Source organism: Meles meles, chromosome 4 (assembly GCF_922984935.1).
Source record: "Meles meles chromosome 4, mMelMel3.1 paternal haplotype, whole genome shotgun sequence".
In the NCBI taxonomy this organism is placed as follows: Eukaryota; Metazoa; Chordata; class Mammalia; order Carnivora; family Mustelidae; genus Meles; species Meles meles.
In genome coordinates, this window is record NC_060069.1 from 139,940,806 (window position 1) to 139,967,330 (window position 26,525).

Here is a 26,525-nt window from a genome sequence, read left to right on the forward strand (position 1 = left end):
CTTTCCCAAGAATCGATCTTTTTACTTCACAGAAAGAAAGTTAAACTCACTCTGTCTTTCTCCAGAGGGAAAGAGGGACAGATGTCTCAACTCCCATGTAAACTCCAAGATTCATAATTTCAGAGTTGCTCTCCTTATGGTATTACCCTGTTGTGTATTCATGTATTACCATTTGGGTCTTATGATGTTGCCCTGTGCAGTACTGGGTGTGAGAAAATGGCATTATCATGCTACTGTAAATGCTATTATTGCTATGACTTGTGAAGGCCTGATCCGATGCAGAATACACACATACCCAGACACACACACACACACACACACACACACAAAACACACACACACAACACACACACACACACATACCTTCCAAGATGGGTAACATCTTGGACATTTTCAGTTTCTGGCTGAAGAATTTCCGCTTCATAATGAGTGCATTTCTCAGATTATGGGAAGTTATTTAAATTTTGGCTTTTAGTGAAAACAGGTTTTATTGTTAGAAAGTATACTAGATTAAAAATCATTAGATTCAGTAACTGTGTGATAAAATTCAAAAACCATTTATAATAAAATCTCTTATCAAAGTAAGAATAAAGGATGACTTCTCAAATGGGTAAAATATATACACCAAATCCTAGAACAATCTAATTCTTAATGTTGAAACACTAGAAGAATTCCCTTTAAAATAGGAACAAAATTCTTACCTTCAGTGATATGCTATTGTTATTATTCAAAAGAAATAAAGGTGTGAAGGTTAAAAAAGAAGAAGCAAAACTGTCATTATTCATAGATAATAAGATTCTCTACTCATTCTTTACTTATAATTCAATATAAACTACATATAAAATGTTAAAATCAATAAGAGAGTTTATTAATTTTTCTCCATATAAAATCAATACCTAAAAGTCAATTACATTTTCATATACCAGGAGCAATTAGAAAATGAAAATTTTAAAGAGACCATTTGTAATATCAACCAAGACTACAATATATCCAATACATCTAATGAAAGTATGTAAGATTACTCAGAAGAATATTATGATTGTTCATATATTTATTATAAAGACTATAGAAATTGAAATTAATGTGTTCATGGTAAGGAGAAAATATTTAAATTACCCCAGATTAGTTTTTAAACTTATAAAATCTCACTTAACACTCAACCAGGTGAAACTTGCCAAGTTTATAATAAAACCTACAAGGGAAAACAAAAGTCTCAAAATGGTCAAGAATATTTCATGTTCAAAAATGGGGGGGGGGGGCGCACCTGGGTGGCTCAGTGGGTTAAAGCCTCTGCCTTCGGCTCAGGCCATGATCTTAGAGTACTGGGATTGAGCCCCACATCAGGCTCTCTGCTCGGCGGGGAGACTGCTTCCCTCTCTCTCTCTGCCTGCCCCTCTGCCTACTTGTGATCTGTGTCCGTCAAATAAATAAAATTTTTTAAAAAATGGGGTGGGAGAATTTATTTTATTGCAGATCTCGAGTAAGGCTGTTGTAATTAAAAAGTATAACATTAGTGCAAAATAAACAGTAAGGCTATTACAACAGAAAACATAGCCCAGAGACTTCAACATAAAAAGTAGATATATGACACAGGTCATTTTGCAAAGTAAGGGAGAAAATTACAGACCGTGCAGAGACAACTAGTTACTCATTTAGGAAAATATAAAAAAAAAAAAAATGTGCATGCACTGTGCACAAAAAAGCAATTTCAGTTAGCGTAAAGCTTCCATTTGTTGACTTACCATTCCAATTGGAACACTTCTGAGAATGATAAGGTGTGATCACTAGACAGGACTCTAAAACAAAAGGTGTAAGCTTTGTCTCACTTGGACAAATGGGGCCATAAGTGCTCATTTAGTCTTGACTGTGAAAACTGTGACAAGCTTATGAGCCTAAAAGTAAAACTTGATTGAAGTCTGTGTGTTTATTTCTTCCCTGAATCCCTATGATCTAGATATTATTACAGACATATTCAGAGATATGGCAGGTTTGGTTCCAGACAATCACAATCAAGCAAGTATCAAGATAATGGGAGTAAATGAATTTCTTTGTTTCCCAGTATATATAAAGTTATATTTACTTGGTACTACAGTCTATTAAGTATGCAATAGCCTTATTTCTAAAAGCATGTTCATATCTTGATTTAAAAACATACTTTATTGCTAACAACAACTAACCAACTTCTGAGCTTCAGCAAGTCTTAATCTTTTTGCTGGTGGGGGTTCTTGCTTCTTTGATGATGACTGTTGACAGCTCAGCATGGTGCTAAAGCTGGGATCACTGTGGTAACTTCTTAAAATAAGACAGTAAAGTTTGCCATATCCATTGACTCTTCCTTCACAAACTATTTCTCTATAGCATGCAATGTTGTTTGATAGAAGTTTACCCACAGAACTTCTTTCAAAATTGGAGTCAATCCTCTCAAACCCTGCCACTGCTTTATCAGATCAGTTCATGCAATAATTCCAAATCCTTTGTTGTCATTTCAACAATCTTCATAGCAACTTCACTGGGAGTAGATTACCTCTCAAGAAACCGGTTTCTTTGCTCATCCATAAATAGCAATTCTTCACCCGTTAAAGTTTTATCATGAGTTGCAGCAACTCAAATAGAATAATAATGAAGAAGGTTGACATATTGTGAGAATTACCAAAATGTGGAACAGACGCAAAGAAAACAAATGTTGTTTGGGAGATGGTGTCAATAGACTTGCACAATATAGAGTTGCCACACATCTTCAATTTGCAAAAAACACAGTATCTGTGAAGCACAATAAAGTGAAGCATATTCAATGAGGTATGCTTGCATATTATCATTATTTAGTCAAATACCAAGGATGTGTTTTTATCTGAGCTATAAAAGGAAGAAAGAACACATAGATCCATAAACATTTTAGAGAAGAATAAAATTGATAGCCCTAAGATTTCTTTGGCCTTGATCTTCCTTACAAATTATGAGGTAAATATTTCTACAAAGTATAAAAATGACTACTTCAACAGAATGGAAAAGATAAAGAATAGTCCTATAAAAGAGGTAATCATGAGTAAACTGAGAATGGGAAAATTTTGAGCAAAATCAAAAAGTGAGTTAGGCTCATTTACATATTTTTAAAGCAATGTCAATAATAATCAGTTGAGGGCGCCTGGGTGGCTCAGTGGGTTAAAGTCTCTGCCTTGGGCTCAGGTCGTGATCTCTGGGTCCTGGAATTGAGTCCCACATAGGGCTTTCTACTCAGCAGGGAGACTGCTTCCCCCTCTCTCTGACTGCCTCTCTGCCTATTTGTGATCTCCCTCCCTTTCTGTCAAATAAATAAATAAAATCTTTAAATAATAATAATAATAATCAGTTGAGACAATTTTTACACATGCCTGTAAAAAGAATGCTGGAACTGTTTTTACTTCATTTTTTAAATATATTGAAGATATATTGAAGATAGCTGAAAAGGATGTATTGCTTAGCTTCTATTATGTCTTTATATCTAATTAAAAACTAATTGAAAATTAGAGGTAAATCTACCATTGTTAAATCAAATGCCCATTCTCTAGATACTTCAATTTCTAGATAGATTTCTAGATAAAATATCAATTCCTAAAACTTGTATGTTTGTATATGTGTATGGGGACAAATTCTTTTTTTTTTTTTAAGATTTTATTTATTTATTTGATAGATTACAAGTAGGCAGAGAGGCAGACAGAGAGAGAAGTGGGGGAAGCAGGCTCCCTGCTGAGCAGAGAGCCTCATGCCGGGCTTGATCCCAGGACCCTGAGATCATGACCTGAGCTGAAGGCAGAGGCTTAACCCCCTGAGCCACCCAAGTGCCCCCAAATTCTTTATTTTTGATATGACAAATTGTTGTTCTGATGTTAATTTAATATTTAGGCTAGGTTGGTTCTTTCTAATTAAATAAATAACTATTTAGCAAGAGTCTAGTCTCTCTAGGTATTTTGTGTCCACAAAGTACATAAGGCTGACATAAGGCTGTAAACTAGATTGACAAAAACCCTCACCTTGGATAGAAAATATCTAGTTAGGAAAAACGGATTGTCTTTTTTGTGACTGATAGGATAAATTCAGTGGAAGAATTTCAAACTAAAATAGAACCACAGGATATAAAATGGAGAATCTCATAAATTTGCCCCCAGGAAGACAAAATTTAAGGTTTAAGAGATTGATTTTCCATAAATACCAGACTTACAGAAAACTGATATTGTTGGAATTTTCTTTTTAAAGATTTTATCATTTATTTATTTATTTATTTATTTAAGAGAGAGAAAGAGTACAGGAGGAAAAGGAAGAGGGAATTTGAAGCAGACTCTGCACTGAGCACAGAGCCCCACATAAGCTTGATCTCACAGCCAGGAGACCAGGACCTTAGCCAAAACCTAGAGTCCAAAGCTGAATTGACTAACCACCCAGGTACTCCTCGAGCTTTCTTAAATGATGGAAGATGATCAGACTTTGTTTTATATCAACCTAGGAAAGCTTTTCAGGGTAACAAACAAATGGTCAAGATGACCCAAGGTGGATTTATCCCACAAAGTCTATTGAATAGTTTTTTTGTGTGACTAGATTGTGTCTGCTCAGGAGATTTTCAAGGTTGGTCTCTATTTGTTTTTTTATTTAACTGACTCTTTTTAATCTCTCTTTTCTTCACATTCTCTGCCCATAAATATATCCTACCCCAAATCCTCACTGGACTCACCAGTGGCTTATCCCAAACTGCAATTCTCCTGATTTTCCCAAGTGAACTCATTATTTCAAGTTTACCTCAAATGCAACCCCTCACTTAGGTCAACTAGTCCAAATTATTTACATATAAAACTAAATTTATGTATTATGGTGAGTGCATAAGGTGCCTAAAAAGATGTTAACTAAGCTCTACTTCAGTTCTTTGGATAGAATACAATGATTAAATAGTTTACTTATTATTTTAATATACCATAAAATCACAAGTATGATGTTTCTGCCATTTATACATATATTAAGTGATAATGTTATAATAAACTAAGGAAGGTATCTTCTTAAAAGCATGTGATCCAGATGGAGGCAGAATACCAAGAGACTTCTTGGGACCAATTAAAACCACTGGTAAATACTGTGCATATTTTATGCTAGCTGTTAGAGAATGTAAATGGAGAACTGATTATCATTTCAACTGAGAACATTACATAATGGCTCCATTGACTGTACTTACTTTCAGGATGTTCATGTTCAATTTAAGACATGCATTATCCTCACATAAAGTTCTTTGTGGCTTCAATCTTGGCAATGTAATGGACTTTCTCTTACAAATGATTAAATTGCTCATATTTTTCAGTGAACATTTAAGGTCACTAGAGTGCATTGAGAAATATTCTAATTCATATAGACCAGTGACTCACTTTTAAAAAAGAACAATTCATTCATTTATGGCTATCAACCCAGATTCAATGCACTGATATTTTAAAGCAGACCAATCTTAATTATTAAAGAGTATATTTCATATTAATCAACAATTCCTCAACATATCTTTAGAAACTAGTTATAATTAAGCCCAACTCTGATTAAGATCATGTGTACATCTCCCCTGTCTTATAGTGTATAATACCTGACTTAGTTATATATTTAATTCAGAATAAATCAAACATATGAGAAAATAACCTGGAAAAAAATATACATATATATATATTTTTTTTTCCAAATTCGTTTTGACCTTATAAAGGATGTTGTCACTGCTGGAATTAGAAATGAAACTGAAGAAGCAGATATTATGAAAATATAAATTGTAACTGTTGACATTTTAAAATCTATATGAAACACAATCACTTTTATCAATCTATTTTAATTATATGTATGCCACCTTCTGCATTCTCTTCCCTTGTTATTATACTGAAAATTCTGAAAATCTTATATAAAGGGCACAGAAAATGCACATGACTCTGAGGATAAAGATAAAGGTTGACAGCAGAAGAATTTTCTTGAGCTCTGTGGTGTCTATTGCAACTCTGTTGAGACTGTAATCCAAGATCAGAAATGTTGATTTTTTTAAATCTTTTTTAAAGACCGATTATTTATTTTAGATAGAGAGAGAGAACATGCATGCAAGCATGGGGAGGGGCAGGGGGAGAGAATCTTAAGCATTCCCCATTGAGTTTGGATCTAGACACAGGGCTCCATCTCACAACCCTAAGATCCTGAACTCAGCCAAAACCAAGAGCCTGATGTTTAACCCACTGAGCCACCCGGGTTCCCACAGAAATGTTCATTCTTAATATGGGACTTCATGAATATCCTTCTCAAGTATAAGAAAACAAAACCTACAGATGTAAAATGTGTACTGAAAAGACTGCTTTGATAACACTGGCATAAATAAATGAGATTTAAATGTTAGGGACCAATTTTTTGAATTCATATTTCATTTTATATCAAACTTCATGGAAATATATATTTCTATTAGTTAGTATATGATATCTTTAGTATTATAAGGAATATTTTCCCTTTTAAAGAAGGGCAGGATGATTCCAAAATTTTGAAGCAACTATCCTGGCCCCTGTAGCTGTTTATAGCTGCTTTCCAGAGAGTAGGTCAATAAAAATAAAATACTCCCCAGTTGGAGTGTCATCAAAAAGTTGCCAAGAGCTGTATTCAGGATATGAAATATGATATAATAGGAGTAAATAGAGGAAGTGAGATGGGAGAAAGGCTAGGAAAAAATAGCATCATAGCATTTGTTAGTGAACTTAAGACAAAACACGAGAACATATTAGATATATCTGATCATTCCAATGCTGAAGATATATGTAAAAACAACAACAACAGCACAAAACCCAAAATAAGTACCAAGTACTCTCATCTGGTTTTTGGAATTACTCTTTTTGTTTTAGCTTCCCCCTCTTCTTCCTCCTTCTCTCTTTCTCTCCTTTTCCCTCTCCTCCTTCTTCTACCTTCACGTTAATCTCACATATAATTGGTGCTGTTGCTTGTTCCTTGAAATTAAGTTAAACCATACATTTATAGTTTTCAATTTGGAGATAAAATTAAAATTAGAAAATAGGTGTTGGAATATTTTCCTGTAAGCCTGTTGCATTTCCAAATGTCTAAAATAGTACCTGGTTCATAGCCACTGCTCAATAAATATTTTGAGTGAATGAACTGTTCTGCCTTCTTCTAAACTTGTCCTTCTAAAATCTGCCCAACAAGTTACAAAATTATTTCTGAAACATATCTTGAATCAGAACATACAATATTTTCTCCATAAATATTTGTTGAAATAAGTACTGAAAAATAACCATGTCACTTTTTCATTGAAATATCACAAATAACTTCTCATTGCTTCATAGCATGCAAGCCCATGAATGCCCTCCCCACTGCCCAGTCTCATCACTTTGCTCATTGCTTGCATGATGGAGCCCACATAATCTTCCACTTGTCTCAAATCATCTGTTTGTGTTCTTTCCTTAGGGCTTGCAAATTTCACAGCTCTCAATGTTTCCATCTCCCACTCAATGGTCTTCACTCATACATTAAGTCAGCTATTTCCTTGGTGCCATTCAAGCTTTTCTCATAGTCTCTAATACAGAGAAAATATTACTGGCCATCCGAAGACTGACCTCTTCATAGACACTATTTCTCATGAATTCATATTATTTAATTATCTGTTTATCTGCCTTCTCCATAGATGTTAACTTCACATGTGTAGGTAACATCACTGAGACCCCGGCCTGGCCTGTAGGTGCTTAATAACATTTTGTTGATTTGCGTAATTAATCCATCTTTGTTGTTGTGTAAGGGTCTATTTAGCCAGAGCGATTCCATCTGATTAAACAGTGATTTTGTTGTTTATGCAGTAAAACTTAAACTGACCCTGCCTCTCTTCCCCCCAGGAGACTTACTTAAAAACAAGTCAGGGAAACCAGTCCCAGGTAACAAAACCCAAATACAAGGGTGGATCAGGCCAGGTGGAGGTATCCAATCAGTGGGGGCACATACCGTCTCCCTAGCTACCAAGGAGTATGGGCCCTGCCCTTTGGGTGCCTTTTGGGCACCAATTCTGACCAAGGTGATAGGCTAGTTCAAATATCTACTAGGGTAAATTGTAATTCAATTGGTCATTTATGTGTGACCTAGCATGACTGTACAGCTTTCTCTGTGTGTTACAATCTCTTTGGCCACCTGTGTGTAGCCAGACCCAACCACATGGCCTTTGCTCTATAAAAGCTAGTCTGTAAGGCAGAGAGAGGTCACCTCTTTGTAAGAGATGGCCCTGGCCAGTCAGTTTGATTCTTGATGCTTGGCGTGAAGTAAAGCTTTGCTTGACCTTCACTTTGTATCAGTCTCGTTCCTTTGACCATGGACCCAACAGTTGTTAAAAGGAATACATAGGTCTTCTCAAATCCAATCCTTTACCTTGCCACCTGAATATCTTACACACCTGCCTTCTCAAGGAAGGCATACTTTCTAGTAGCCATTCTTTCTCTTATACCTTATCGCCATCTTAGATCATTGTCTTTATTATACAGACCTGCTCCAGAACTACACTGTCCAATAAGGCAGACACCAGCCACTCAAAGCTATTTTACATAAATAAAATTTAAAAATACAGTTCCTCAGTCACACTAATGACTTTATTGTTATTTAGAAGCCACATGAAACTAAAGCCTGCTGTACTGAACAGCTCTGTTCTAAAGCATGTTGTAGCTTATAATATATTTCCATCAGTGCAGAAAGTTCTTTTGAACTTTCAGGTTGAGAATCTCTCCTGATTCTACAGTGTTTTATAGCTGACTCCCCAACTCTCCAACATTTTTCACAGAAAGTTTTCTCCAAAAAGTTTTTTCCAAAAAATTGCCTACCTTTCTTTTACAATACCTTAGTTCTCTCCCATTTGATCTTTTAATTACTATAAAAATGAAATACTTAAAAAGATTTAAAAATAACATATTCTAAAGGACACTCCTGTACCTACCTTCCAGATTTGACATTTAAATGTGTGTTGTTGTATCAGATATGATTTATATCAGAAATATAAGGTTATATTATATACATATATTTGGAGGAAAATCACTATACTTAAATTAGTGTATGTATTGTTCAGATTCATCAGATATGCCTATGTAATAAACACTATACAAAAGGTGTTTTAAAATGCATAATTTTTCTATTTCCTGTTCTTTTTCTTTTTTGTTATTTTAATTTTTGCTGTTTTCTATTGAAATAATCAAGATTTTTGTTAATGTAATTCATTGGGAGCCATGAGGCCTGGTTGAGGGCATTGCCCCATTAGGTTAAGGTTTGAACTAAAGCAGTCCTAACCCTGCTGAGGGTGGGATTGCCCCCTCAGATAAGCTTGGTCTGTTAGTCTCTTGGCCTTTTCCTCTGATCCCCGTATCTCTCTCAAAGAGCCCGTTGCTAATCTGCCGCAAACATCTCTCAGGCTTATGGACAGGAGCAACTCTGAGGAGATAAATTATTCTGTACCTAGGACTATGGAGAACTTTAGATGTGTACCGCAATAGACAGTTTCCTCCCTAAGTTGATGTTTGTCCAAGGCTTTCACAAACTGAGCCATTAAAATGTACCCTGCCTCCTACAAAGGTAACACCTTCTTGTTCCTGCTTTTCTCTTATATACTTAGTTTCTTCAAATAGCTCCTCATTTTCCATTAACCTATCTCTTGTTTTACTACAGTTCTTTACTATCTAGTTTATCCATAAAGCTCCTTGTTTTCCATTAACCTGTATCTTGTTTTCCTACAGTTCTTTATTATCTAGTTCATCCCTATAGCTTCTTGTTTTCCATTAACCTATATCTTGTTTTACTGCAGACCCCAAAGCAAGTTACCAAAAAGCACATATTTGTGCTATCTTCAATAGCTTTCTGAGGGACATGATTACTCAAGAAACAAGACCCTGCCCCCCATCCCTGGCACCAGTCTGTTCCATTATGTCTTAACTAAAATAACATGTGGTGAACAGAGAGAAATTATCTGATGTGTGCTTGTAACCCCCTACCCTAATTAAACTGCCTATACAAGAAACTCGATAATCAGAATAAAGATGGAGATGCCTGACTACTGACCAGAACTCACTGTGTGGCTCTCCTGTCTCACCAATGCCACCTATCCTTCAGGGACACCTGGACTTGCTGAGGCTGGACTCAGGCAGTTCGCTAATTTGAATGGTAAACATTTATTTCTAATCTATGCATATGGATGCATCCATGCATGTTAATGCATTTTTATGTTTATAAAGCTACTCCTCCACAAGAAAAATAAGAGAACATGATAATTCTTAAACTGCGTTGTTAACCCCTCTCACATATTTGACCTCAGGTTTTAGATCGATTAATTCAATGCGTTTTCGACATGCTTGCAAACTAGGAATTATTTGCTTTCTAAGGATATTCTTATTTGGACTCCTTAGAGTACTTATTTACAAAAATTTGGAACTATAATTTTTTCTCTTTTTTTGAGATATAAATCTTCCCCTAGCCTCTTGCCAGTTTTTTTCTTCTTTAAAATATTTTATTGAGATAAAATTGACATATAATGGTGTAAAGGTTTAAGACATAAAATGTGTTGATTTGATTGCAATGTGGTTACTACTGTAGCATTAGCTAATACCTCTATCATGCCACATAATTATCACTACTTTCTTGTGGTGAGGACATTTAAGATGTAGTCTCTTAGCATCTTTGAAAATTAAATATAGCGTTGTTGACTATAATCACTATGTTGTTCATTAGATCTCCAGAATTTAGTCATCTCCTACTAACCTCTTGCTAATTTGACAACTAAGGAATGTCTTTCTCTAGGACCTGGGAACCAGCCTTTTCAAACTTAATCATCCAAAAGATAATGCCTCAATCTTTCAGTCTTTCTAATGCTTCTATCTCCTAGTCCAGGGGCTAGGAGTCTTACTTCAATAAACTACTATTAGTAAACACAGATAGCCTAATCACATTAACCAACTTCACCTCTAAATTCACCACCACCTCACTTCCATGTTTAAAGACCCTTCTGCCTTTTCTTTCAACAGAGTTTGATCTCTCTCACATATTGCAATTGTCTGAATCTCTATTGCAACAGTCTTGAATATAGTCACCTTTGCCAATTCAACTTATCCAATGCAATTTTTCCTTGACAAGATTTGTTGCACTACAATTTCCCATGCTTATATTTAATTTTGTGAAGACTGTTTTTCCAATACGAGAAGTTATGTATTTTATTAATTCTGGAAAACTATCAGCAATATTTCTCTCAACTATTGTCCTTGCCCCACTCTTTCCATTTTTTCTTCTTTTCCTTCCCATTAGCACACACTGTCCTTTCCAGCCTAGCTTTTAGATAGCTTTACTTATCTTTCAAACACAGTTATGATTTAACATATCAGAGGGTTTTGAAGGGGCCTGGGGTGGGGGGGGGGTGGGAGGTTGAGGAACTAGGTGGTGGGTAATAGGGAGGGCACTTACTGCATGGAGCACTGGGTGTGGTGCAAAAACAATGAATACTGTTATGCTGAAAATAAATTAAATAAATAAATAATAGTAAAAATTTAAGAAAACATATCATTAATTCAATATCCTTATCCGACCTCAAAATAAGTTTAATTTGAAATGAATTCACACCTCAATTGTGCATTATATTGGCTTTCCTTTTATTTCATTGATTCATTCATCAATTCATTCATTTTTTTTATTTGTGTCTCCGTGTGTGTTAGATATTTTTTTTTCATATCCAAGCTAGATGATAGAACTAAATTCTTACTTAAAAGGTTGTACAGTAAAGTCACTATTTCTTGATCTTCATGGAATTTAATAGCACTTTTTTTCTTCAACCACTTTTCATGATTAGAAAGTCTGGCTTCATTTGATAATATAGGCAAAGGCCCTTTGTCTCTTTGCATCCATTTTTGGTCTCCTTTTCCCGCTGCTTGCTTTAGGAAGTATGGTCCGACACAGAAAGTCTTTTATCTTTCTGTAATCATCACCAATGTGTACTTCTATTCTGTGTCTGGAACACAGAGAAATTTATGTTGTTTTAGAGCTGAAGAGGAACAGAACATGCTACTCCAGAATGTGTCACTTGGGCAGGTGGACTGTTTTGAGCTGAGGACAACCAGGGCTCAGTGAACTTGGAAAGAACTTTATACCTCTTCTTACCTGCTTAAGGGAATTGAGATAGAGGGCCTATATAAGAAAGAGAACTATTACTACTAGAGATAAACTTTGTGTGTACCAAAGACTCACCTGCAGGGCATGGCATTTGTTTACCAAACATTTGCTCTTCTGGATTTCCTATGAACTGCCTTCCTCCTCTTTAAAGCCCCAGAGCCCTACTCCCTTTTCCTTAGCTTAAGATGATATATGAACCACCCTCACCTGACTGCCAGGGAGATTCATATTTTTATGGGGATCCTGTATGTACAAAAATGTGTTTTTCTCAGGTAATCTGTCTTAGGTCAACTTAATAATTGACCAGCTAAAGAAAGGAAAAATAGAGAGCTTTCCATCCCTAAGGGCTCATCAATATGTATTTATTTGTTTTCTCTCTTCCTATTTATCTAACAGTGCTGTTTGTTTGATGAGAAAAATGCATCAAAATGTAAATTCTCTGTATTCATGGTAACAGGAAGCCCATGAACTGAGTTTACAATTTGTACTTCTATGTTGGCTGAAGATTTACACGTTCATGCTTTCAGTGAGTCTTAACTCTAAATTGACTGCCAACTGCCTTCTTGGTAACTCATCTGTATGTTTAATGGGCATCTTCAAGTTACAAATATCCAAATCAGAACTTCTCCCAGTTTTTTTTTCTATTTCACCAAAGAAAATGGTGTTACATTCCTCCAAACCCACATGCCAAACAGTAATCCCAGATTTTCTTTTTCTACATCAACTATATCAAATCGAATACCTATTCCTGATCTGTCCACCCTTTTCCATCTCATCTGCTACTTTTTGAAACTGAATGACCACTATTCACTTATTCTTTATCCTGTCTCCTTATTTATGTCCTTCATAGCACTTACCGCTCTCTAAAACTATTTTGTCTTGCATTTATTTATGCATTATCACTTATATATTAAAATTTAAGTTCCTTAAATTTAAGTCATTGCCCATCTTATACATCGTTTACTTCCTGTGTGCAGATCTGTGCCTGGCGCATTGTATAAACTCAACAAGTCTTGGGTAAATAAATGAAAAATATCCACAAGAATCAGAGAGCTCAATCAGACTTTGAACTCTGGTTTCCTGGTGCCATAGCCTACTTTTGTTTTTTTTTTTTTTTTTTTTAAAGCACTTTATTCTTTTTTTTTTTTTTTTAATTTTATTTATTTGACAGAGAGAGATCACAAGTAGACAGAGAGGCAGGCAGAGAGAGAGAGAGGGAAGCAGGCTCACCGCTGAGCAGAGAGCCCGATGCGGGACTCGATCCCAGGACCCTGAGATCATGACCTGAGCCGAAGGCAGCGGCTTAACCCACTGAGCCACCCAGGCGCCCTGTTTTTCTCTAATATATAGTAAGAAAAAGACTTAACTGTTATACTTTCAAATTTTATAAATGCTTGGTTTTGTATATAAAAGGAAATCAATTAAAAAATTTCCATTGCTTTTAAAGAGTTTAATTTCTTAATAATCTTGTTTATTCCCTGCAATATATTATGAAATTTAACTGTGTAGGTTTGTACCAGATGCCACCTTCAAACAAGATGAATTTCAAAGTCAGTTGGTCTCAAATTTTGATACAAGTATTTACAGAGCTAACTAAAATTTTATATGACCTGGCTACTTCTCCAGGTCTTTTGGATTAAACTCTCAATAGGTTTCGATCTACTGAATATTTCTGTTTCTTCACCTGTAAAATGGGAAAATATGTAGCAGCTGGAATTCATCTGAGTATTAAATAAGATGATATATGCAAAACCTCTGTCCAGCATGCAGTGCATATATGTGCTTGAAACTCTACTATTATCACAAATTTCTTTAGAAGTTTTCAGTTTATAATATATTACTCATTTGATGCCTAATATCTGGGAACTGATGCAAACAAAAGCAATAAATATTGAACTATGAATTCAAAGTTAGCTATTAATCAAAAATTTTTTTTAAACTCTTTAGGTTACACATGGGTCCCATTTGGATAATAGATTGTATTTCACTTTTGAACTTATAAATCCTGAATGGTGATTGTGAGTTGTTTATGAAGTACAATGTAACTCAAAAAATGATTTACAGCATTTTTTAGGTTTATTGATATTTAAATGTGGATGCAAAATGTGTCTTTACTTCATAAATTTTTAAATAGCAGTCACACTGGAAAATGCTGAAAATGCTGATAAAATTTACTACTTAAATTCCATCCATCATCTAATATTCATTCTCCAAATCTTTGATGACATATGTGCATGTGTGTGTGTGTGTATGTGTGTGTGTTATTATCTCTTGTTTTCCCACTGAATGAGCAATGAGCAAGTACACACAATGGCCAGAACTTAGCTTCTAAGTGTTATTTTTTACAGGAAAGAAACAAAGGTTATTTGTAGAAGTGACTGATTTCTACTCTGAGGCATGAAATTCTTGTGCCAAAAAAAGAGAGAAATATTTTATCTACCAATATGGTCACATCATATGATATACAAATAAACTTAAAGAAAGAAAGAAATTTTAACTTTAACAAATTTTTCATACTTCTTAAATTGTAATTCTGGAAAAGTCCCATTTCATCTGTAATTTAGTATTTCCATTTTTAAAAAACTGTTTCACAAAATTATTTGTTAAAAACCTTAAAAATAACTCAATATTTTTGTGTTTATAATTAATGCATAAAAATGATTTTAATATTCAATAAATCTTAAATTTTCACAGTCCTATATCTCAATAACATAAAAAAAGAATTTGGAAAAAAAAAAGAATTTGGGATTAACTTCTAAAATGTACCAAATATTTCAAATAAATATTATAAACTTTATTTTATTCTTTAACATATTTTATACTGCTATTTGCCTCTCATTATAGTTTCATTTTTAAAAAGTTAATTTTTAAAGAAAATATATATTTGCTGCAAAAAATTACTGATGTCAAATATATATCTCAATATACATGACTTTATGATGACTTTCACCTTTTCTCTATCTTCCAAATGTCTCATATAATGAAAAATTAAAGACTTTCTTATATATTATTACATATGTAATGCTAGTGTGTTTCTGTTTTTTTAAGATAATGCTCAATGTTAAAATCTTTTAGTGTTTTTAATTATTAATAAATTCATGTTATTTCCAGGAAATTTTGTCAGCTATAAAGACAGACCTGTGTAATGCTTTATTCAAAAATTTTTATTCGCTTGAGTATAAATGCAATCTTCATGTTCTGGTCAGCTAAATTCTAAATGTCAGACATTTCTTTAAATGCAGAATGATTGCTCACATCTGAGAATATTCTACACTGTAATTTAGCACAAATTTTGGATTAACAGTAGAAACCAGGGATCACCTCAGATATCTCTAATTATGGCTGTTGCATTTTAAACCTTTAAAATATTGAGTATTCATAATATTCTATTAGGTAATTTCCAAAAGTCGTGGTACATGTAACAAAATTTATTTTGCTTGTATTAGTGGTCTTGAGAGTTGGATTGGAAAAAAAGTGGAAATTTTCTTTCATGAGATAGGGGATGTTTGAATATTATAAGTAAAACCGAGTCTCTTTTTGCCTTCTCCTGGGAACATTAGTAAATAAATTTGTTTCCTCTTGAGTATTAATACAAGAGAAGAGCAACAAGGCCCTTATGCTCAGTAAATGACAGGTTAAATGTGAAATATTGTTTAAGAAGATAGAAAAAATTATAGGACATTCAAACTAGAAGGAAATAAAAATCATATAAAGCAGATTATGAAGAAAGAAACATTTTATCAGGCAACTAGACTGTACTCTTTCCTTAATTGTACTCTGCAATTTTTTTAAGACACTTCATGGTATTTTCATTTACATATGAAAGAGAAATACCTTATGTTATTTAAAATACATTCAAGAGACGAAAAAAGTTATGCTTTCATGAACAATTCTTTGCACTTATATTTAATTTCATTGATAAATTCTTGGGGTTAGAGTTGGTCAAGTTATAAACTAAAGTATGTCTTTTTAAAGAATCACTATTTTATATTTTTTGATGGATGTTAGGAAAGCAGTGGATAAACATTGATCTCTTTAGGGTCAAATTGCTATTTTACATATTTTATATGTAAATGTTCATGAAATGGTATATAATATCTTTAAATAAAAATTTTGCAAGTAGCTAAGTAGAGATTCTTTTTAATGAAACACAATGTCCTCTTTTACCATATGTTCTAAAATATTAATGACATGAACCAGAATCTTTATTAAAAGAGAGGTCATGATTTGTGTTCTCTGCAGTCTCTAATAAGAGGAGATAAATAATTTCACTAATTTTTGTTAACAGAGACATACAAATTTACTTCATTCCCCTGATACACTTGCTTATTTTCTAAGTGTGCTCTTTTATTAGCATCTGAATCATTAAATAGGTTCAAAGTGCAGAATTTAATTAATGTACAGTCTTTAAAATGACAAACCGTTGAACATCAGCGGCTACATAAACGACCATGTGGAACTTCTAAAGAGGTAATGTCTTCATTATGTAAAAAACATTACTTTTTTTTTCTTTTTCAGAATTATAACTCTTTTGATAAGGTTAGAGGATAAAAAACAAAATTAGTAAGAGCAATGATAGGAAGTGAGGCTAGAAAAAATTCAACGCTTTTTAGGGAGACCTTCTATGCTATGTTAAAAAAGTCTGAATTTATTCCAGAAGTAATGAAGACACGGAGAAAGGTTGAAAATAGTTGAAGGATTGGATTCATAACAGTGGGTTAAAATAATCTTTTTCATTGGAAAAATATTAGAGTCAGGAGAGTTATAAGGTGGGGTTCCACAGAAAGGTGGGTACCTGAACTACAATTAGTAGCTGTAAGAATGAGTGTGGGAGTTAAACTGGGCATGTGTGTGACACAGAGATGGTGAAGCCTAGTGATGTCATAAATGCAGACATAAATATTGGAATTTATCCCAGATTGATTGTAATGGGAGATGGGGATAATGTTACCCAGAAATTATGAAGGCTGAGCAGAAAAGCAAAGTAATTAAGAAAAACTAACTTGATAGGACTGGTGAAAGAATAGGAATGGGCAAAGCGAGAAAAAGCATTTTGAGATGTAAGTGAATGATTTCATGTTAATCAAGCAAAAATACAGTTTTAACAACAGATGGAATGATCTCCAGAGTCAAATAGCACAGCTTCAGGTGAGAAATTGCTGAGAAATTGTAAGATATTAATATTGATAATGATAGAAGACATCAATTATTATAATAAGACATTTATTTTTGTTAATTTTTCCTTGTTTAACTTTATATATATTTCTTATATTAATCTTAATTTCTAGTTATGAAATATTCTATTTATTTGCTTGTTAATTTGGTTTTCTATGTGCATTCATTAACTCTCCTTTCCTCTCCACATCATACCTATGTTCTCCTTCCTTTTATCTTATTTAATAGAAATATGGAATTAAAGCCAGTTTTCCTTTTATCATAAGAATTCAACAGTACTTTCAATTTGAGGTTCTTAAAAATAAGTTGTGTTTAATATTTAACATTTGTGCATAAAGAAAAAGAATGCTGGTACATTATCATACATCATTCTGGATTGTTTCTTGTTGCTAGTATGCAAAAATTTTACCTGTTCAAGAGATACAGAAATTTCTTAAAAAGTCAAATCAAATTAATAATTGAAAAAATAAAAAATATATAAAAAATAAATAAAAAATACTTGAATTTGAGGAAATAAAGGCTGCATTCTATTCATAACATTAGCCATCACAAGAAATATAACTATTACAATGAAAGGAATAGAGGAGAGAAAAATGTATAAGACTATAATTAGTAAACATCATCCTGAATATACTTAATCTTTCTTTTGCCCTTAGAAGAAACAATTGGAAAACATATACCTTTTTTTTTTAAAGATGTTATTTATTTATTTGTCACAGAGAGTGAGCACAGGCAGACAAGAGTGGCAGGCAGAGGCAGAGGGAGAAGCAGGCTCCCTGCTGAGCAAGGAGCCCAATGTGGTACTAGATCCCAGGATGCTGGGATCATGACCTGAGCCGAAGGCAGCCACTTAACCAACTGAGCCACCCAGGTGTCCCAGAAAACATATACTTAGCAAGTTACTGTCTAAGTTCTTCTACTACTTAATGATTTCTGAATAAATTTCTGAAGCTAACTAGAAACAAAACCCAAGTCAGGATGTTAAGCTTTATAATCTGCATAGAAAGAATGCTCCTTTAGGAATTTCAGTTAGGAATAGATGTCAAGAGACCAAATTGTAATCAGCTCCTTTAAAAGATAAAGCAGTCGGGGTGCCTGGGTGACTCAGTGGGTTAAGCCTCGGCCTTTGGCTCAGGTCATGATCTCAGGGTCCTGGGATCGAGCCCCACTTTGGGCCCTCTGCTCAGCAGGGAACCTGCTTCCCCCTCTCTCTCTGCCTGCCTCTCTGCCTACTTGTGATCTCTATCTGTCAAATAAATAAATAAAATCTTAAAAAAAAAAAAAATAAATAAAAGATAAAGCATTCTAGGTTTAATGTACATCAAGACCAGGGTTATCACAGAAGTGCTGTAAAGGTTTTTGTTTTATTTTGTATTTTTCCAAAGGTTGTTACTGATTTCTCATTTCTCCCAGCTTGAATCCAGTGCATGTCTCTAGCTCTGCGCTCTGTAGATTCTCATCACAAGGAATTCATCTGTATGCTTCTGCTTCAAGGCCACTATCCATTACATCTGTCTCCGTTCACTAATGCTCTGGCCATGGTTCTCTTGGCATTGAACATTGCTGCCACACTCATTTGGTCTTTTCAACCTGAAACAAACTGAAGCTTAAAAAGAAATGTAGAGGACACATGTTGAGAAAAACTGAGCTAAAGTAGGAGTGATTATCTTTCCCACAAAGTTTCTTATTCATAATCCTTCAATTCTCAACCAAAACAAATTAGGTTATTTACCATCTACTAGCCACAATCTTGCCTGAGAAAATAAGAATACACCAAAATAACGTTTATCCTTGATTTCATTTGATATATACTCTAGTGTATATTCGTGTGTGGAGGATATGGATAAAATAATAATATGATATGAAAAATCATATGATCATTAAGCAGTATGTACTGTGTGAACCCAAAGGACTACAAGTAGCTGATAGTGGATATGCACCTGCTTAATACCTCTAACACGTGTATCTACCCACAAGGACATTAACTTCGTGAGGGAAGGGGTAGTTTATTTGTTTCCTTCACTTTTCTATACCAAGTCCTGGCAAATGATACAGCACTCAATAAATATCAGTTGAATTAATGACTGAATCACCTCTAAGTTTTTGAACAATAATCATATTCTCAGTAAACTCAACTTCCCTATTTTAAAGAAAGCAATCAAAACTATGACCATTTATATAATGGTAATACCTCTCACTCCTCAAAACCCTGCTCTTCTTAATAAAAATATATATGAAAAGAAAACACTCTTAAAATTAAAAAAAAAAGTTTCTTTTATTGTAAACCAATTTTGAAACCAATAAATTCCTTCTTTGTTCGGATTTTTAAGCAAGGATTATCCAGTTTTCATGAGGCCTTCTTGTGAGTGTGTGTTTTCTTATTTTTTTATTTTTTGGTTGTTTTTTGTTGTTGTTGTTTTATTTTTTTGCCTCAACACTTTCATTTACAAAAAACTTCTGAAGAAAATCATGACAGAATATTATCCAGCTGGTGTTTTTGCTTTGATAAACATAGTTGGAGTTTCATGGTCAAAAAGTTTGAAGTGGAATAGAATAAATAAATAGATGATCAGAAAATTCAGATGACTGGTAGCTTCAACCTCTGAGAGGGGAGGGGAACAAGAGGAGGAGGACGGGTTGCCGTTATCCTGCATTTTTTTTTTCTCCCGCATTCGCTATTAGTTGTTCAACAGGTGAATGTGAGCCACACCCACACTTTAGCATCCATAGAGAGAAATAGACCATGTATTCTGTCTTTGAGAAAGGGAAAACAAGCTTATCTGGTGCTAACAATTTCAATTTCAACTGAACATAAATCTTAAGAATTTCCAATTATTCCCTTAAGATATCCTAATATATATTTCAAAATACTTCCAATTTCCCAAAGATTTCTATAGGAAAAGCAAGGAGGAAGAGGTTGAAAAATTCCCCCACCTCCCAGGTGCCTAATTGTCCAAGCAACTGAGCTTGCTTTTATATATACTCCTCATGCTACAGAGCCAACATAGAAAAAACACAAAGAGAAATATACTGAAGAGAGTTCTGGATACTAAGATAAATCAATAAGCAAATTAATTAGTTAATTCATTAAATACTAGGAAAGAAGCTATTACAAAAAGATATTACAGAGTGTTGAGGGTAGCTATCAAAACTACAAATTAAATAGACATGAGCAAAGCCAATATATAGAGAAGACAGAAGGTTGGTTTGCTAGGAAATGGTTAATTTTGTTAGGTTTTATAAAGAATTTGGCTCTCTGTAAAACTTACACATTTATTTGGGGTTTTGCTTGTTTGATTACTTGTTTAAACTATTATGGAACTGCAACATTATATATGTACTACTTTCTTTGTATACTGGGGAAGGAGGGACATCTGAGTTCTTAAAGAAAACTTTGGATCCTGGATTATTATACTGTTGCATATGAATCAAAGCATTTTCTACGTGCACACAATTAAAAATAGTCAATATATATTTTTTTCTAATTAGTTGTTTCATTATAATGGGCATACACATGCATTATACAATAAAGATGGGAAAAAAGAAACCTCTCATATCTCATTTTCCAAAGGATAAAAAAATTAATGTTTTTAAATTTATATATATCCTATATGTAATACATATGTATACCAAGTTTCATGTGGTTATATTATATTTTGACTTATTCTTAATATTATATTATGAACATTTTTTTAAAGATTTTATTTATTTGACAGACAGAGATCACAAGTAGGCAGAGAGAGAGAAGGAGAAACAGTCTCCCTGCCAAGCAGAGAGACCAATGTGGGGCTCGACTCCAGGACCCTGGGATCATGACCTGAGTAGAAGGCAGAGGCTTTAACCCATTGAGCCACTCAGGCACCCTGAAAATTTTCTAAGTCATTAATATTCTTTGAAAAAGCCAATATTAAAAAAAAAACCAAAAAACTGATGTTTCATGCCTGCATTGTAACTTACCCACTGAATGTACCATAATTTTTAAAATAATATTTTACATCCTAACTCCTAATTAATCAACTTTGTATTTAACTTTATATTTAACACTGTGATAGAGACCATAATTTAATTCTGATAATACCATTTATATAGGTATCCCTGGTTTTTGAAAGTTTGCATTACACCAGTTTACTTTTAAAAAGGACTACATTAGTCCTCATTTTATTGTGCTTTCCTTTATTGTGTATCCCAGATATTGCGTTTTTTATAAATTGTAGTTATGAGGCAACATGGCATTAACCAAGTCTATCAGTACCATTTTTTCCAACAACAATTATTCACTTCAGGCTCTGTCACATTTTGGTAATTCTTATTTCAAGCTTTTTCATCATTATATTTGTTATGGCGATCTGTGGTAAGTGATTTTTGAAGTTACTATTATGATTGTTTCTGAGCATCAGGAATCACACCCTTAAGAATAAGGGAACTTAATAAATGACATGTGTTCTAACTGCTCCATTGATGGACTGTTCTCCCATCTCTCTTTCTCTCTTCAGGCCTCTCTATTCCCTGAAACACACAATATTGAATTAGGTCAGTTAATAACTCTACAGTGGTCTATAATGATTCAGATGAAAGAAAGAATTGCACATCTCTCAGGGTAGAAATGATTAAGTTTGGTGAGGAAGGGATGTTGAAAGTTGAGATAGGCTGAAAGCTAAATCTCATGCACCAAGCAGCCAAGAAATGAATGTTAAAAAAAAAAAAATCGTGAAGAAAATCAGAAAAATCAGAATGCTACTCCAGTGAATATATGAATGATAAGAAAGACAAACAACCTTACTTGCTGATATACAAAGTTTAACTGGTCTGGATAGAAGATCAATCCAGCCACAACATTCTCTTAATATGAAACCTAATCCAGAGCAAGGCCTTAACTCTTTCAGTTCTACGAAGACTGGGAGGTAAGGAAGCTATAGAATGAAAGTTGGAGGCTAACAGAGGCTGGTTCCTGAGTTTTTTTGTTTTGTTTTGTTTTGTTTTTTAAGATGTATTTATTTGAAAGAAAGAGAGAAAGAAACAAAGAGAATAGGGGAGGGGCAGAGGAAGAGAGAATCTGAAGCAGACTCCCTACTGAGCATGGGGGCCCAATGCAGGACTTGTTCTCATGACTCTGAGATCATGACCTGAGCTAAAATCAAGAGTTGGATGCTTAACTGACTGAGTGACCCAAGTGCCCCTGGTTCATGAGGGTTTGTTTTGTTGTTGTTGTTGTTGTTCATGAGGTTTAAGCAAAGAAGCCATCTCTGTAGTATAAGAGTGCCAGATGAAGCAGCATGTGATGAAGTAAAAGTTACAGCAAGTTATCCAGAACATCTAGCTAAGATAGTTAATGAAGGTGGCAACAAAACAGATTTTCAACATAGATGAAACAGCCTTCTTATTAGAAAAGATGCCATCTAGGACTTTCATAGTTAGAGAGGAGAGGTCAATGCCTGGCTTCAACACTTCAGAAGATAGGTATGCTTCAGAAGATAGACTAACTCTCTTGTTAGAGGCTAATGTGATTCTTGACTTTAAGTTGAAAGCAATGCTCACTTACCATTCCAAAAAATCTTAGGGCCCTTTAGAATTATTTTAAATCTACTCTGCCTATGCTCTACAAATGGAGCAACAAAGATTGGACAATAACACATCTATTTACACATTTTACTGACTATTTAACTACACTGCTGGGACCTGCTTTTCAGAAAGAAAGATGCCTTTCAAAATATTACTGTTCTTTAATAATAAATTTGGCCCAAGAACTCTGATGGAAATATATAAGAAGTTTAATGTCATTTTCATGGTTGCTAACACAATATCCATTTGGTAGTGCATGGATCAAGAAGTACTTTTGATCTTCAAATCTTAATATTTAAGAAATATCAGGGTGTCTGGGTGGCAAATTTTGGGGTGTCTGATCTTGGTTTCAGCTCAGATCATGATCTCTGGGTCATAGAATCAAGGCTGGCATCAGGCTCTGCACTCAGCTCAAAGTCTGCTTGAGATTCTCAAGCAAATGCTAAGTGAACAAATCGCTGCAATTTCTCGAGGAAACTAGGACAGATAGGAGTTGCTTCTTATGGTTTGCTGCTTCCAGTTGGTGAATGGGAGAAGAATTAGGCACAAACAAGTCAGCTGCAAGAGAAAGGGAGCAGGGAACAACAGTTGAAAAGACTGCTGCACCAAGCAACTCCACAGACTCACTTTTATTAGATAGAAACAATAACCAACAGAGGAACCAATGAAGGTCAAACATTAGTCACATGTCTTGTGGACAAACAAGAAGATGGGTAAAGTTTGTAGTTAACCAAGCACATTCAAAGGACTCATCTAACTAACAACAGGCGCTTTTGGGAGGAGAAAGGACAGACTACTGAAAAGGGAAGCAGGCGGCGTTCTGCCCTGAGATACCCGGGCATCCCCAGCTGTTCAGTTTCAAGGTCATATATCGCCCTTTCCCCCAAAGACCTGTTGCCAGTATATGTTTTTCTTAAGGCCATATCTAAATGTGCTTGGTAACTAGTAAAATCATCCAGGGTTATAGTTTAAGTAATACATTGTTCTGAGGGGCAGTTGCAATGGTTGAGCAAAGTGCTGTCTTGAGATGGAATCTTTTCCTGGTGAAGATGCTGCGAAGACTGTTCAAATGACAACAAAAGATTTAGAATATTATGTAAACTTAGTTGATAAAGCAGCTGTAGGTTTCGAGAAGATTGACTCCAATTAAAAAAAAAATAAATAAAGTTCTACTGTGGTTAAAATGCTATCAAACAGTGTGACATGCTATAGAGAAACCATTCGGGAAAGGAAGAGTCAATAATGTGGCAAACTTCATTGTTGTCTCATTTTAAGAAATTGCCACATCCACTAAAACTTTAGCAACCACCACCCTGATCAGTCAGCAGCCATCAACATCAAGGCAAGACCAGCTCTACCAAGAAAAATATTAAGATTCACTGAAAGCACAGATAATGGTTAGCATGCTTTAGCAATAAAGTGGTTTTGAATTAAGGTATGCACATCTTTTCTTAGACATAATGCTATTGCACATGTACTAGACAACAGTATAGCATAGACATAACTTTCATATGCACTAGCAAACCAAAAACTTCATTTGACTTGCTTTATTGCTATAGCTGGTTTTTGTTTTTGTTTTTGTTTTTTTTTGTTTGTTTTGTTTTGTTGTTTGTTTGTTTTTTTGCAGTGCTCTGGAACTGAACTGCAACAGGTATGCCTAATACCTGTTTTTAGTAGCTGAAAGAAATCCAAAGAGGATTTTCACTTTTAAGAAAAACAGCAAAAGGGAAAAAAAAAAAAAAGCATTCAGCATTAGTTTTGCAGCAAGCTGTTTGAGGCAGTGCATACCCTGAGCAGTGAGAAAGGACCCACCAAGCTCCTTCCCCAGGAACTACACACTCAGCATTTCAGCATCAAGCTGCCAAATTTTCAACTGCATCTTTGAGCATCTGTGCTTTTTATCTCAATTTATCTTGTGCATCCATTAGCAAGATGTGTTCTAAGGTATCAGAAATACCTTAAAAGATATTTTCTTGATGGGAGGGTGGGGGTGGATCTAGGAATGCTCAATTTTTTTTCATATAAATTAACCATAACTGCTTCATTGCTTTATGTTATTTTGGCTTATGAAAAGTTTCATAAGAATGCTATACTTTCAGATAGTGGGGAAAATCTGTATTATATGTTATGTAAAAAAAGAAAAAAATGATAATAATTAGAATCATAGCATAAATACTTCTCCTTTACACTCAAGATGTTGGACAAAGCCAAAAATTATACTTCAAACCACACTGAAAAGCCTAAAAGCAAAAGGAATGGAGTCATTTAAGAAATGGTAAGCACATTGTTGATTTATTTATTTATTTATTTTTTTGCACATTGTTGATTTAAAAAAAAAAAAATTGAAAACAAGTCTGCAGGAGCCAGAAAAAAAAAAAAAAAACCCACACAAGACAGTAAGAATTAAACTTGTTTACTCCAAGGAGATAACTGCCATAGATCTACTGTCTTGGTGCTTGTGATATTTAATTCCCAAAGGATATGATATAAATCCATAGATACTCTGGATAGAGAGGCTGGAGATGGACTCCCTGCAGGATGCCAGGGACTGGATTAAGAACTGCATTTTGGAACCCAGCAGGGTCAATGATTCCTTTTCCTCTCCATTCAGGTATGATTAAAACACCAAAGTAACAGGATGAATTCAAGGTCCCAAATGGCTGAAGCACAGCTTCTCCACCAGCTTGGACTGCCCAGTCTGTGATGTGATAGTGTAATGCATTATCTTACCAGTCACACTAACAAGATTCCTTGTTAGGAGAACTTAGTTTTTATCCTAATATATTTACCATTTAAATGATCATTCTTAACAGGAGATTACAACTGTCCACATTATTGGCATGCAGATTCAGCATTATCATGTAGAAAAGTTTGGTGATATTTTGTTTAGTCTTTACCAAGCTTCTTATTAAAGCTTATTAAGCTTCTTGTTTTGCTCACATTCTTACTAATTGTAAGTAACACATATCTATTTACATAAAAACAAATGAAAAATTGTATTTTAAGTACCTTTCACAGATTTTACCTGACTATTCAGTGATTTTATAACATCCATGAATGTGTTTAATATACCCTAGACATGAAGGGCTAATTGTGGGGGCAGAAACGTCCTGACTTGAACTTACCAAGAGTCTACATAGAGTCAACACATGCAAAAAAGATTCAATCCTTTTTTTTAATTAAATAAAGCTAAGGGATCTATTTATATATTTATTTATTTATTTATGATTTATTGATTTTTGAAAGAAAGAGAGTGGGGTGGGGAGGGCAGAGGGAGAGGGAGAGAATCTCAAGGAGATTTCCTACTGAGTACAGACTCTGACATGGGGCTCCATCCCAGCACCCCTGAGATCATGATCTGAGCCAAAATCAAGAGACAGATGCTTAAACAACTGAGCCACCCAGGTGTCCCTAGATATTATAAGACATGATTTAAAGGGAAGTAGTGTAAAAGATTTCTGCTATTCATTAATCAGCAAAGCTCAACTTTGGACATCTCCACTTCAATTACAAAGTTCTTTTGCTTCCTGTCTTCTGTATTTTTTTTTTTTTCTTTTTCTACAGCCTGCACAATTTCTCTCATTTTTTCAGAATAGTCCAACTTTGGTTCTTTCTTATCACTATTAGGCAGCAAATCAAGA